The following is a 15,294-nucleotide window of genomic DNA, read 5'->3' on the forward strand; positions in this document are numbered from 1 at the left end:
AACATTCCTTTTCTTTATTCTTTTTTTTCTGTTTCCTTATTCTTATATCTTCTCTGATGAAGAGACTTATTTTCATTTACTATGATAAAACAACTTTTTCCTATTCAAAATGTTTTACTGTGTTGGAAGACTCTTATTTCCCTTGGCTGTTGGAAGTATCAGGTATTGAGACATGTAGCTTCATTTAAGTCATAGAGTTGATGAGATTACAGAGTAATCAAGGGGGGAAAAGAAGTGAGAAAATAACACTTTCTCATTGGAGAATAAGGGACATGAAGAAGTAGTTCCAAAAATGATTCCTTAAGCTCAAGTCAGGGTAGTTCTGAAAAACCAGGGATAAGGGCTTTGATATCAAGTTGGATTGACTCCAAATCCATTGTTCTTTCATTGCACCACCTGGGTCCCTGAAGACTTGGGTTCAAGACCCAGCTCTGCTATTACCTAGTGTATTTGGAGATATGTGTATGAGAGGAAGGATGGAATTTGGTATTCCTTTTCTCCCAGCTAATTGGTGTAAAGTAAGGGGGCAAATAGCAGAGCTGAGGAGGTATTCATCTAGCAGAGTAAAAAATTTGTTGTCATCCCTTTGTGGAAAAAAGGTCTGAATTGGAAGTGGAGTTTGGCATTGGCAAACCTTAGTGATATTCTTTGAACAGTTCAGGAATTCAAGGCAGAGGTCAGCTTTATAGAGTGTGACCCCTGTACTTCTGCCAAAGGGAAGAAGGGAAGAGGAGTTTCTCTTTTCGGCATCCCACCACCACTACCACCATTGGCCGTGCTGTCTTGTAGTGGAGCTACTTGCCCAGCCCAGTAGGAAATACCACATCCATCAGGAAGCAGAGTTCAGAGAGTTCAACATCCAAGGTTGGAGACTGTCAATACCTCATTACCCGCAGTATCTGCCCTTTTCTGTGCTTACATCAACTGACTGGGAGGGAGGGCAGGGAGACAGGCTCCCCTCACATACCTCACTAGCTACAGGAACATAAACACTTCCCTGAGCCTTTTCTCCTTATTTGTAAAATAGGAATAACAATATTTTGCCAATCTTGCAGAGTTGCTGTGAGTAAATCACTCATCCTTAAAGCACTAGACCAATGTGAAATACTGTGATTACTAGTACTGTTACTAATAAATGACATGTAAGAGATCCAAAGCATTATGTAAACCCTGAAGTACTATATACATGTTCTTAGTTGGATCAAAGCACTGGAATTTGTACCAATCCAAGAAGGTGATGTTAGATTTTGAAGAAAGGTTTAAAATTAGTGTATAGGTTAATATATCTTGGGCATTTCTTTTCAGTTATCCTAAAAGAATATATACATATGTATGTATATATTTTTATATGTAATGTATATGAATATTTGTATATATATTCATGTTGATGTGAGTATATATGTGTATATAGATATAAATATATATTCACACTGATTATAATTCTCACTGATTGCTCAAACCTTATACATCATTGTAAAATTCATATATATAGACACTGGCTAATGGTTTTTAACTATTTTAACAAAACTGTATATTTCCCTATTAAAAGAAAAAACCTAACAATCTATATATCATCAGCTCTCTGTTTGGTTTGTGTCTTCCCTCTTAGGCTAACTTTGTTATATAGCTCCCACCTGGTGACAATATACCCTAATTATAGTAGCAGTTTCCAGTGCTACAACTATTAAAAGACTTCACATTGTGTCTCCATTGCCACACCTCTTCCCTGTAAGCTTCATTTGGCTCAGGCTCTGATAGCTTCTATTTCAGCCCACAAGTACAGTTTATTCTCATTTTCTCTCTCTCTCAAGGGGTAGTAATCTTTTTTTTGTGTCATGGACCCCTTCTTAGAATGTTTTTAAATGCATAAAATAAAATACATACCATCACAAAGGAAACCAATTATATTGAAATACCAAAATAATTTTAAAAGCAAGTTCACAGATCCCACTGCATTAAAAGAAAAAGTGTCAGAAAGAAAGGATATAGTTTTCCTGAATCTATAATCTGTAGTTTCCCACTCTAAAATGTTTACTTCTGCAAGAGAGAAGATAATCTAGTAGCCCTAGCTCTGCCACTAGCTAGGCTAACTGTGTAACATGAGGCAATTCACTTCTTTCTAGACTTCAGGTTCCTCAGCTATGAAATTAGGGAGTTGCGCTCTGTGATCACTAAGTTCCTTTATAGTTCTATGATCTTGTGAAAGATACAAAGCAACAGAGTGTACTTACCACCACAAGCTTGTCCCTCAATCAGAAGTGGGAATTTTAAAATGTTTACCTCACACTACACCTGCCACCTGCTTTCCTTGCACATCATCCACCTTCTGTGTATGGGTTTTACCTTTCATTCAGAGCTATTCTCCTGCGAAACCTTCCCCAATTGTCTCAGCCAGGTGTAATCCCTCCTTCCTCTGAGCTTCTGTAGGGCCTATTGATGCTATTCGTTTGGTACCTTGAATATATCACCTTGTCTTAATGTTTGTCTGCATACAGAGAGTTAAAAGTCTACACTTGGACTGCTGTACCCATGTTATCACCTGAGATTCTTACAGCAAAATACACAAATGTTGCCCTCTCAGGCTGATATTCCTAACTGTGCAGGAAGTTGTTTCCCCACCCTGTCTTGAGTTTGACTCCCCAACATACCACCTTTCTCCTGGGGAGTCTCCTCAAATACTGACCTCAGTCTCATTGTATAGACTTTCCAGGTGATCTCCAGCAGTTAGGGGAACTTCTCATGCTGCTGGGTTACCTAGCTGACTATGACAGAACCAGCAAAGGAGAGGAGAGAATGGTGTAAAGGGGAAAATGGCACATACCTTATAGATAGAGACTTAACATTCAAATAATTTTCTTGCCTCCAATCACACCATACTTGGCATATAGTAGCTTTGCTATGGCATTTATTGCTTGTTGAATATATGAATACTAGCACTCTTCCAGCCTATGGTCTAAAAGATCAATTTATCTTTTAGAATTTTCTACCTCAAAATAATAGTTACTTTGGCCACTAGTATTCTAGATCAAGAAGTTGGATCATCTAACCCTAGAAGAATTCTAAAATGATTTCAGTATCCTAATTCAGTGAAAAAATATTGATAGGGAATCTTGAAGGAAGTTAAAATACAGCTTCAGTTGTTATCCTGATAAACTGGAATTTGGCTCTATTTCTAAGAATCCAAAAAAAAAAAACCAAAACAAAACAGCGTTTGAAATCATTAGTAAATGTGGAACAGGAAGCTGGCCAGCTCCAGGATTCACTACCTTGCCATTCATTTCAATAAGTATTGACTAAAACACTTTCCATATGACTGGCAAAGAACTTGATTGTCCCGTAGGAGCACAAGAATACAGGGAATATGGGCCCTGCTCCAGGTAGCACAGAAATAAAATGGATGAATGAGGCCTTCAGATTCTCAAAGGTTAATGATAGCCATTTTCTAGCATAGAAACCCCAGCACAGGATGCCACAGAAAAGCTAACAGTCTTATGTCCAATAACCAATTACTTCAGGGATCTTTCTATTCAGAAAAAGGAAAGTAAACCAATATCCCTAGATCAGTTTTGCAGAAAGCAGAAATGGGGAAATGACTCTCCCCAGGTATGCCAAAGTTATTTCAAAGATGCTGTTCTTAATTATGTGACCTTCATGGTAGTTAACATCACTTTCCACAACTTGTAGAAATTGTAAGATAGGAATGATGAAGAACTTTGTATAAGCACACTGATATTCACTCAAATCTTTGTGATTAGTTATTGTGTTACACTGCTTAGAAAATGTCTATACCTTCAATAAAATGTTTTATATTATACATTGTACATATATAGTGCATTAAAAAGTGATCCAATAGGGTGTCTGTGCTCTTTTATAAATAAACCTGGGGGCAGTTAGGTGGCACAGTGGATAGAGCACTGGCCCTGGATTCAGGAGGACCTGAGTTCAAATGCAGCATCAGACACATAACACTTACTACCTGTGTGACCCTGGGCAAGTCACTTAACGCCATTGCCTAGCCAAAAAACAAAACAAAACAGAAAAAAAAAAAACCTGGACAGTAAGCAATTACTTGCTTCAGTTCAATATTTGGGGGAGGGGGTTGAGGGGAAGAGATGGTTAGGGCTAGTTATGGCTAATAAAGGGTTAGTAAGTAGGGTTACTATAAGTTTAACTCAGAAAGCAAATTTTAGTATTCCCTTAAACATAACTATTTATCTTGAGTACTTAAGATGGTGTTGTTGTTGAGTTATTTCAGTTTTGTCTGACTCTTTGTGACCCTATTTGGGGTTTTCTTGGCAAACATACTGGAGTGGTTTGCCATTTCCTTCCCCAGCTCATTTTACAGATGAAGAAACTGAAGCAAACAGGGTTAAGTGATTTGCCCAGGGTCGCAAAGACAGTAAAGTGTCTGAGGGTGGATTTGAACTCAGGAAGATGAGTCTCCCTGACTTCAGCCCCAGCACTCTAGCCACTGTGCCACTTCTCAGTCCTAAAGTTACAGATATACAGCTGACTAAAAAGGCACACACACATATTTAAAAATCAAGATACATTAAATGCATTAAAACATTTTTTCAACTATATTCTTTTACTTGCACTAGGGACAAAAGAACATTTTTCATTTGAAAAAAGTTTATCTAAATTAATGTTCAGGTTTTTGCTGGTGGTTCATTATGTCCATTCCTTTTTTTTAATTAACTGAAATATGTGTTTATAAAATTGGTTCCAACATAAAATTCAAGCAGGGAGCCACATAAAAACTTTTCATTTTGGCTATTGCTGATAGTCTATGAAAAGGAAGTGAAAGATGGATTGATGAGAGTCAAAACACTGCTTTAAGTCCTCACTCTTAGAATACTGTCTCCTCAGTTCTATGCGTCTTTATTGTGTAAATAGTAATACCCCAAAAGTCTAGTTTCTTCATGAAGAAGCATTGCTCTGTAATTTGTCAATTCTGCTGCCACAATAACTTTGTTAGATCATATGGCCTTCATTTCTAAATGCCTTTGTGCACTACTAGATATAATTACATTCTTCCCTTTGCAGACCTGCACCAGACAGTACACTAAAAATGTATTGCCTCATGATGAAATCTTTGATGGCAAGGGTATAAATAAGTTCAAAGTCAATACCTGGTTCATTTGCCACATTAATAAGGAGTCTTCCGAAGTAAAATGGCAATTTCTTCATTAATTTTATGCGCAGCAAATCCACATCTAAACTGGTGCAAGCAACATGGAAAAGTTTTTCTATCTTGGGAAAAACTATGATGATGTCATTTAGCCAGACATGGGAAAATGTTGCTCTCAAAACATTGCAGTGAGATACATGGAGAAAATCTAGTACCCATATGGATGATGTTGCATTTAACTCTAAGTACAAAGCACTTCCTAGTATGACATTATTTCTATAGGAACATTGGAAACAGGTTAGATCCTTTCAGCTTAAAGCAACATTTCTAGAATCATAGCTTCCTGGAAGTACAAGGACTGGCCTGCATGACCTGTCATCGGCTGGTTTGTCACCAGTATGGGAAAGAGTCAGTCTACATCCCAAGTTAGTCTACATCCCCAGTTAAAATCCCCATTGCAGGGATCTATGTGACATTAAACACCACATGTAAGCAGGAGACGTATTCTTCCTTTCTCCCTTCTCTCCCTTCATTTCCATGCCTCTGTTGATCCTTTATAACAGCTCCAGACTGTTATTTCACAGAACTCTTGGATCAGATTTCTTTGCAAAGATGTGATTAGGCTTTCCTGTAAAATGACAAAGAAAGCAATTAAAGCACACTGCTTACTTACTACCTCCTTTGTTCTACTGAAAAACTCCAGTGTATTTAGTGGCATCTGGGATCCCCCCCCCCCCGACCCTGACCACATCTCGCTCTTTATTCATCTCACAGGACGTGTCATCATAATCTTATCTAATAATGCCCCAAATACTTCCTTACATGTATCAAGTTGTTGTTGTTTTAAATAAGCCCTCAACTTATACTCCATCTGTCATTATCTTTCTTTTCTTCTCCCTTTTCTAGTCCACCTTAATCACAAATAATTTTCAGAATGATACTATATTCCCTACCAAGGAAGGACTGAGACACAGATACTTCATCTCCCATCACCATGCCTTTGCACTGTCTGTGCCCCTGCCTAGGATCTTCTTCACTTCTGCCACTTAATTTCTCCAGCTTCCTTCAAGACTAAACTCAAACCTCATTCCCTGCAGGGAACTTTGTCCCGTTCCCCATTCCCTCAGCTGTTTGTGCTTTCCCCTCTTAGATTACCTTTCATCTACTATGTATATATCTTGTGTGTACATACTACATACAAGATTTTTGTACTCCAGTGCTGTGTTTAATAAATGTTTGTTGACTAATAAAAGTTTTTACAGTTTCCCGTGATTTACCAAGTACATTATCAGTCTCTATATCCTTGGACCTAAGCCAATTTTTGCCCAGGTCTACTTCAGTCATGTCAACTCTCCAGCCAATTTAACTCTTTGATCACTGTAACAATACTACACCTTGTATTTAATGGGTTATGATGTAGTGGATATAAATTTGGCCCCAGAGTAAGGAAGACCAGTGTTCAAGCTCTGCCTATAACACATACAAGTTGTGTGACTCTAGATAAGTAAATCACTTAATCTCTCAGTGCCCCAGTCTCTAAGATTATAAATGACAGAAAAGCTATTTGTCACATTGGGTGAAGGAATTTCAAACTAATGAAATCACAAGGCTGGGGTGGGGGGAGAAGTATGATGTTAACAAAGCTATTGGATATTATTAGCCAGGTAACTTGCACATATACACAGCAGTGGTGCTCCAGTTGCCAGCATTACAATAATCTTACTGCCTATTAACAGGAAAACCCAGGATTAGCTCTACCTACCACATAGACAAAATGCAAAAAATAGTGACAACAGCGTACAATCCTCAACTTGATTCCCCCTCCAAGTTGTAAAATTCCCTTTAAAAAATTGAAGCCATTCATTCACAAGGGCTCCCTCTTCTCTGCTCATCTCACATTAATCAAATAGTTGCCCCTCATCTCACATGAAGAGATGGCCCTTCTTGCCCAGACAAACCTTTCTACATGCACAGATGATCCTAATACATTCTGTCTTCTCCAGCAGATTATCCCCTCTATTATCCTCACTCTCAGTAATAGTCTTCAATCTCTCCTTGTTTATTGGCTGCTTCCTTGTTGCTTACAAACATGCCCATGTCTCCCCTATTCTTAAAAAACTATGACTCTCCCCACTGTCATCCTATTATCTTTTATGACTTTGAGAAAGCCATCTTCGATCAGTTTTTACCTCACATTTTCTTCTATTTTTTTTTCATTTTTTGCCTTTGTTTTGTCTCTTGGTGTTTTATGAAGTCAAGCTTCCACTTGCCCAATTCTGATTTTTAAAAAATTATTTTCTTCAGTGAGCTTTGGTACCTCTTTTTTTTTTTTCATTTGGGCAATTCTGCTTTTCAAGGAATGCTTTTCTTCAGTGAATTTTTGTACTTCCTTTTCTATTTGGCCTACTCTACTTTTTAAGAAGTTCTTTTCTTCAGTAAATTTTTGTGCCTCTTTTACCATTAAGCCAATTCTGTTTTTTAAGGTATCATTTTCTTCAGTATCTTTCTGTGCCTCTTTTACCTAACTGTTAATTCTCTTCATAATTTTTTTGCATCACTCTCATTTCTTTTCCCAATTTTACCTCTACCACTCTTAAATGTTTAACTCTTCCAGAAATTCTTGTTGGGCTTGGGTCCAATTAGTATTATTCTTTGAGGCTTTTTTGAAGCTGTTTTCATATTACTGTCTTTGTTTTTGAAGAGTATGTTCTGAAGCTAGACAGCCTGGACATGATAAGCTAGGTACAAGAGACAGGGTTTGCATCTGGTTGAATTTCTCTGATGACTGGATTTTCCCAGATATTTCTGCACAAATATTTGATGGGAAGCAATACAAGTACACTCTCAAGGTCTCTCTGAATAACTTTGGAACTGATTGTGAGATATGGGAGACATTGGCACAGTACCGCTCAGCATGGTGCGCCCTCATCAGAAAAGATGCTGTGCTCTATAAGCAAAGCAGAATTGAAATAGCTCAAAAGAAATACGAGATGCACAAATTTAGAGAATCCACCCCAAATGGTCACATGAACTATTTGTTCCCCACCTAATGGTAAAGCATTCTGAGCTTGTATTGGTTTGATCAGCCACGGTTGAACACATTGTAACTTAATTCTAGCATTTTGGTCCTCTTCAAGAATGAAGGACAACAACCACTGATGCCAATGGTCTACTTTTCTAAATAGTTTTGATAATTACTGCATTATAATTTGAGATCTGCTAAGGCTAGATTCCCCTTTCCCATTATTCTTTAATTTTCAAGGGAACAGGCAGCATAGAATGATGTATTGAGAACAGCAAGCAGGCCAGTTTGGTTTGACCATGTCACCTCCCTTCTCAGAATGCTCTAGCAGTTCACTATTGCCACCAACATCAAATATAAACTCCTCTGCTTGTTAGCCTAACTGGCCTACTTCACCACTATAAATGACACTGTATTTCCCATGCCCACACCTTTGTCCAGGGTGGCCCCAGACTCCAGGCTATCCCCCATGCTTAGAGTACCTTCCCTCTTCACCTCTTTATCTTAGAATTCTTAGTTTCCTTCATGGTTCAAATTCAGGTGCTATGTCCTCCATGAAATCTTTCCTGATACTCCTAATTCTTAGTGCTCTCTCCTACCTTGTATCTTCATTTAAGAAATTAAAATTTCTTGTATATTCTATATGTAGAAAACACTGCCCTCCTAAAGGACAGGGACTCTGGGATGTTTTTGTTCTTTATATCCTTAGCACCTAATGAAGTGCCTTTCACATAGTAAGTGCTTAATAGCTTTTTAAAAAAATATTACCTTTATTTCCAAACATAACCTCCAAATATATCCACCTATCCTTTGCACCAGTACATAAATATATGCAAGTTTAGTATTATTGACCTTTTGCCCCTCCCTTTTAATTTTATCTAATTCAATTCAATATCACTTGGCAATCTGATTGGTAGTGCTAAAACTGCAGATTAATTTATGTAGTATCATTACTTTTACTATATTGGTGTTATCCAGTCACATGATACAACCTCCCAGTTATTCAATTTTTTAATATAAACATTGTTTTGCTGTTGTATTTAACTTGTATACACATTGGTAGGTTAACTTCCAGATATTTTCTGCATTTGGTAGCTATCTTAAGTAGAGTTTGTCTATCTTTTCCTCTTAACTTTTGGTAGTAATATTAAAAAAAAAAAACTACTTGTGGATGTATTGAGTATCATGCTATTGTCTCTTTTTCCTGCAGAATGTCTCATTTTTTATACTCTGAGGTTTACTAGGTAAATCAACATGTCATCTGCTAATTGGGATATTGCCTCTTCCATACCAGTGCTTAGGGCCTTAATTGTTATAGCTAGTGTTTCCTATACTATGAAATAATAGAGGGCATTCTTGGGTTGTTTGTTTGTTTTTTTTTTGTGAGGCAGTTGGGGTTAAGTGACTTGCTCTGAGTCACACAGCTAGTTAAGTGTTATGTGTGTGAGGCTAGATTTGAACTCAGGTGCTCCTGACTCCCTGACCAGTGCTCTATCCACTGTGCCACCTAGCTGCCCCAGGCATTCTTGTTTTACTCTTAATAACTGAGCAAGCTCCTAATGTTTTACCATTACAAATAATGATAGTTCTTGGTTTCACATGTGTTTTGTTTTATGAAGGAAGTAGCATTCTAATATTATGCTTTTTTGGCATATTTAATATATCTTATAGTTTGTTGAAGCTTTTACTGAGTGTACAATTTTATTAATGATTAATTATGCTGTTTTCCTAAAATCTTGAATGACTTTTGTATCCCTGGTATAAATCAACTTTGGTCATATTGAAAATAAAATCTTTTAATTGTTTGCATTGATATTGACATACTGATCTATAGTTTTGCTTGCCTTGCCTTATACCTCACTGATTTGGGTATTATGACCATATTTTTCTGATAAAATGAGTTTGGTGGAATGCCATCCTTATTTGGACAGAATAATGTATGTACTATATAGATGAATTGCTCTTTAAATGCTTTATAGAGTTTATGGCTTGCTCAATTGTTCCGAGATTGGAGTAGCTAGGATTTATTTCCTCTTTTGTTAACTTAGATATTTTGTATTTTTGTAGCTGTAAGTTCCTAGGGGAAAGGCTTACCCCTAGGGAAGTTGTGCATTCACTTTTCCTGCTTTTAGTCACTTTCAGCATTCAAATCTGGTCTCATGTACTTACTAACTGTGTGATTCTGGGCAGGTCACTTAACCCTGCTTGCCTCAGTTCATCATCTGTAAAATGAGCTACAGAAGGAAACGGCAAACCACTGCAGTATCTTTGATAAGAAAACCCCAAAATGAGGTCACAAAAAGTTGGACACAACTGAAACGATTCAACAACAAATGTGCCAGGCACTGTGCTAAGCACTTTTACAAATATCTCATAGCAAATTAGTTGCCTAAGTCTCACTAATTCTACCTCCACATTTCTTGCATACATTCCTTTTTCTCAACCCACACAAGTCACTGTGCTAGTTCAGTCCTTCATTACCCCGATTAAATTGTAAGCTCCTTAAAGGCAGGGACTGTCTTTCACCTTTCTTTGTATCCCCAGTGCTTAGCATCGTGCCTGGCAAATAGTAAGCATGTAATGTTTATTGACCCCTGCCAGACTATTGGAAGTTTCCTAATTGGCATCTCTACTTCTAGTGCCAACTTCACATAGCTACCAAAGTGATATTTCTTATTTATTTATTTATTTTTCGTTCTCAGCATTCACTTCCATAAGATTTTGAATTCCAAATTTTCTCCCCATCTCTTCCCTTCCCTTACCCTAAGACATTGTGCACTTTGGTAATGGTTCTACATATATATTCATATTAAACCTATTTTCACATTAGTCACATTGTAAAGGAGAATTAGAACCAATGGGAGAAACCACAAGAAAGAAGAAACAAAGAAAAAAAGAGAAAAAAAAGAGAGCGCAAATAATATGCTTTGATCTGCATTCAGGCTACATAGCTCTTTTTCTGGATGTGGATAGCATTTTCCATCATGAGTCTTTTGGAGTTGTCTTAGATCCTTGCATTGCTAAGAAGAGATGTCTATTAAACTTAGTCATCATACAATGTGGCTGTTACTATGTACAATGTTCTCCTGGTTCTGCTCACTTCACTCAGCATAAGTCTTTCCAGGTTTTTCTGAAGTTCACCTGCTCATCATTTCTTATAGCACAATAGTATCCCATTACATTCATATACCGGTTGTTCAACCATTCCCCAACTGATGGGCATCCCTTCAATTTCTAATTCTTTGCCACCACAAAAAGAGCTGCTATATTTTTGTACATGTGGGTCCTTTTCCCATTTGTATAATCTCTTTGGGATACAGACCTAGAAGTGGTATTGCTGGGTCAAAGGGTTCAAAGTGATACTTCTTATGAACAATTCAAAGTATGGGTGGTTTATATGAATCCATGCAAAATGAAATAAGGAGAAATCAATATACACAATGACTACAATGATATAAATGGAAGGAACAAAACAACTGAAACTGAATGCCATGGAATTATAATGACCAGGCTTGGTATCAAAAGATGAAAATATGGCAAAGAATTAGAAATTGAGGGGATGTCCATCAATGGGGGAATGGCTAAACAAGTTGTGGTAAAATACTATTATGCTGTAAGAAATGATGAGCAGGTAGACTTCAGAAAAAACCTGGAAAGACTTATAAGAACTGATGCTGAGTAAAACGAGCAGAACCAGGAGAACCTCGTACATAGTAACAACTATATTGTGTGACAAGTGAATTTGATAGACTTAGCTCTTCTTAGCAATGCAAGGATCTAAGACAACTCCAAAAGACTCATGATGGAAAATGCTATCCACATCCAGAGAAAGAACTATGGAGTCTGAATGCAGATGGAAGCATACTATTTGCTCTCCTTTTCTTTTATTGTTTTGTTTCTTCTTTCTCATGGTCCCTCCCATTCGTTCTAATTCTTCTTTACAACATGACTAATGTGAAAATATGCTTAATATGAATGTGTAAATAAAGACTATATCAGATTGCACACCATCTTGGGGAGTGGGAAGGAGAGGGAGGGGTAGAAAATTTAAAACTCAAAATCTTATGGAAGTGAATGTTGAAAACTAAAAATAAATAATAAAAAAGCTGGAAAAAAAAGATAAAAATACATCTTCCTCCCATCTTTGCATGGAGGTGGGAGACTTCTTGATGTGGAACAGAGTGTAATAATGTAAGGAAGGTGAATTTTAGTGTATGTAAAGTGAATTTTTTGTTATTCTTTCTTAGAGTTTTCCCAGGATCCACAGCCATAACAATCTCTACTTTCCAGGTGTTAGATATGAGTTCTCACGATGATGGTTCAAAACAATTTCTATTGCACAGTCACAGCAGATATAGGGATGAAGTGATGTAAAATTGTTAGGCTATTGCTGGCAATATGCTTTCTTTGTCTGTTGCCCTATAAAGCAAGTGGGCACCGGTCAGTGACTGGGGACATAGGAGTGAATGTGCAGGCTGAATGCTGTGTGTGCCTTAATTGGCCCCCATCAAGGTTTGGGTGGAAAATCTGTGTGTTTGCCTCAACCAGGCCCCACTGAAGCTTGAGGATATTTAGGGGAGTGCACAAGTTGTGCTGGTCTCGATTGACCCCATCGAGACGAGAGGTAATTGCACCCCCCCCTTCACGCCGGCCCCTGGGAGAAGGGTTGTTATGGAATGCTGTAGGAGTTGGAGCTCCCATTATCAACAAACTCCCTTAAAGAACACTAGACTAGAATAAAGTACGCTTATTTAACCCCTTACTATGATTCCATTCCTGTCTTCCTGTCTGACCAGATCAAAAGTGAACCTGCTAGTGAAGTGCTAGAAGCACTCCTGAGAAATGGCGTAGTCAATGTGTTTACTTGTCCAACAAACAGCATACTTAACTCCTATGTTGGTTAGTTTTACTGACCATATTAAAAAATAAAGTTCTCCACCATTGGACTGTAAACCCCTTAAGGGGAGGGACTTGTCTTTTGGCTTTTTTCATAATCCCAGTGCCTAGCACAGTGCCTGGCACATAGAAGGCACTTAATAAATGTTTATTAATTGTAATTCTTATAAGGGACAAATATATTTTAAAATATATATATATATAGATGATGTGAAAGTAAAAGCTATCAACAAAAAGTTAAAACAAGAAAAAAATTATTTTTATTCATATAGTTTTTGTATTTATTTATAGTTACTCCTAAAGCACAGATTTGACCATATCACTTCCTACTCAATAAATTCCAGTTGCTCCTAATTACCTCTAGGATCCAATATAAACCCATTTGGCATTTGAATCTGGCTCCAGCATTTATTCCAGGTTTATTACAAACTACTCACTTTTACCCCCTCTAAAGTCTAGCTGAACTGGACTTGTTTCTCAGTGATTGCATCCCATCTCCATGCTTTTGCACAGGCTGTCTCCTATTTAAAACGTACTTCTTCCTCACTCCCTTAGCATCTTGAGCTTCCTTCAAAGTTCAGCTCAAACATCAGTTCCCACGTGAAGACCTATGTGACCATAGGCAAGTTGTTTATTTCTCTATGCTTATTTCCTCATCTGCAAAATGAAAACAGTAATATTTGTAGTATATCACAAGGTTATTGTGAGGCTCAAATGAGATATTTATAAAGCACTTTACAAACTTTAAGTGCTCTATCAACAAATTATTATTTTCAAGTTAAAGGCAGTGTGGTATAGTGGATAGAATGCCAAGCTTAGAGTTAGGAAAACCTAGGTTCAAATGCTGCCTCATATAAATTATCTATTAAATCATATATAGATGATGGATTTCACTCTGATCAGTTACTAATGCGTCCCCCCAAAATAACCTAAATCTTACTTTATAATAATTTAGTACTAACATACATGTTGTTTCCTTGAATACAAACTGTTTGATGCTAGCAGCTTTTTTTTTTTTTTGCCTCTGTATTCTCAGGGTATAACACAGTGCTTGATATTTAATAAATGCTTGTTGAGAAATTTCCTTTAAATAATGTTTTAATTTTGTATATTAATTTCTGATAATCTATATTTCCTATATGTTATGAATTCATATTGTTGATTTTGGCATTTTAACTTTCCTTTTTTTGGTCATATTAGGTAATGGCTTGTTGATTTTGTTATTCTTTTAAAAATCCAGGATGATAATACATCAGGTCCATGGCCTTTTTTCAATTTTATTTCTCCTTTGACTTCTAAAACTTCTTCTTTCATGCTTGTTTGGAGATTGTTTATTTTCTACTTTAATTACATGAATTCTTTTTTAGTTCTTTTCTATTTTGTTTTCAGAAATACACATTTTTCTATAAGGATCAGTCATGAATTTGGAATATGTTGTTTCAATTTTTATTTCTATGATTTGCTCTTTGATTTACCAATTAGAATGTTGTTGGTCTTCATCATGGTCTGTATCCCTTGTTCCTATTTTCCTTCATTGATTGTTATTGTTATAATTGATATTTCTGCTTTTCTACATTTATTCATAAGTTCTTTAAGTCCTAGCACACTATCAATTTCATAAAAATACCTAAAGTTAAAAAATCAGATAGTCATATGAAAAAATGCTCTAAATCACTACTGATTAAATGCAAATTAAAACAATTCTGAGGTACCATCTCACACCTATCAAACTGGCTAACATGACAGAAAAGAAAAATAACAAATGTTGGTGAGGATGTGGGAAAATCAGGCCATTAATGCACTGTTGGTGGAGTTGTGAACTGATCCAACCATTCTGGAGAACAATTTGGAACTATGCCCAAAGGGCTCTAAAACTATGCGTACCCTTTGACCAGTAATACCACTATTAGGTCTGTATCCCAAAGAGATCATACAAATGGGAAAAGAACCCACATGTACAAAAATATAGCAGCTCTTTTTGTGGTGGCAAAGAATTGGAAAGTGAAGGGATGCCCATCAATTGAGGAATGGCTAAACAAGTTGCAGTATATGATTGTGATGGAATAGCATTGTGCTACAAGAAATGACAAGCAAGATGGTTTCACAAAAACTTGGGAAGAATTATATGAACTGGTGCAAAGTGAATAGAAACCAGGAGAATAACGTACACAGTAATGGTAGTATTATGCTATGATCAGCTGGGAATAACTTAGCTATTCTCAGCAATACAGTGATCTAAGACAAT

The 15,294-nt window shown here is 36.8% G+C and overlaps 1 pseudogene; it reads left to right on the plus strand.

Annotated features, from left to right (window-relative positions):
- The window catches only part of LOC114039836, a 119,009-nt pseudogene that overhangs the window by 71,726 nt on the left and 31,989 nt on the right, over positions 1-15,294 (plus strand).

The sequence above is a fragment of the Vombatus ursinus genome, unplaced genomic scaffold (genome assembly GCF_900497805.2).
Source record: "Vombatus ursinus unplaced genomic scaffold, bare-nosed wombat genome assembly UNPS02012319.1, whole genome shotgun sequence".
Classification (NCBI taxonomy): Eukaryota; Metazoa; Chordata; class Mammalia; order Diprotodontia; family Vombatidae; genus Vombatus; species Vombatus ursinus.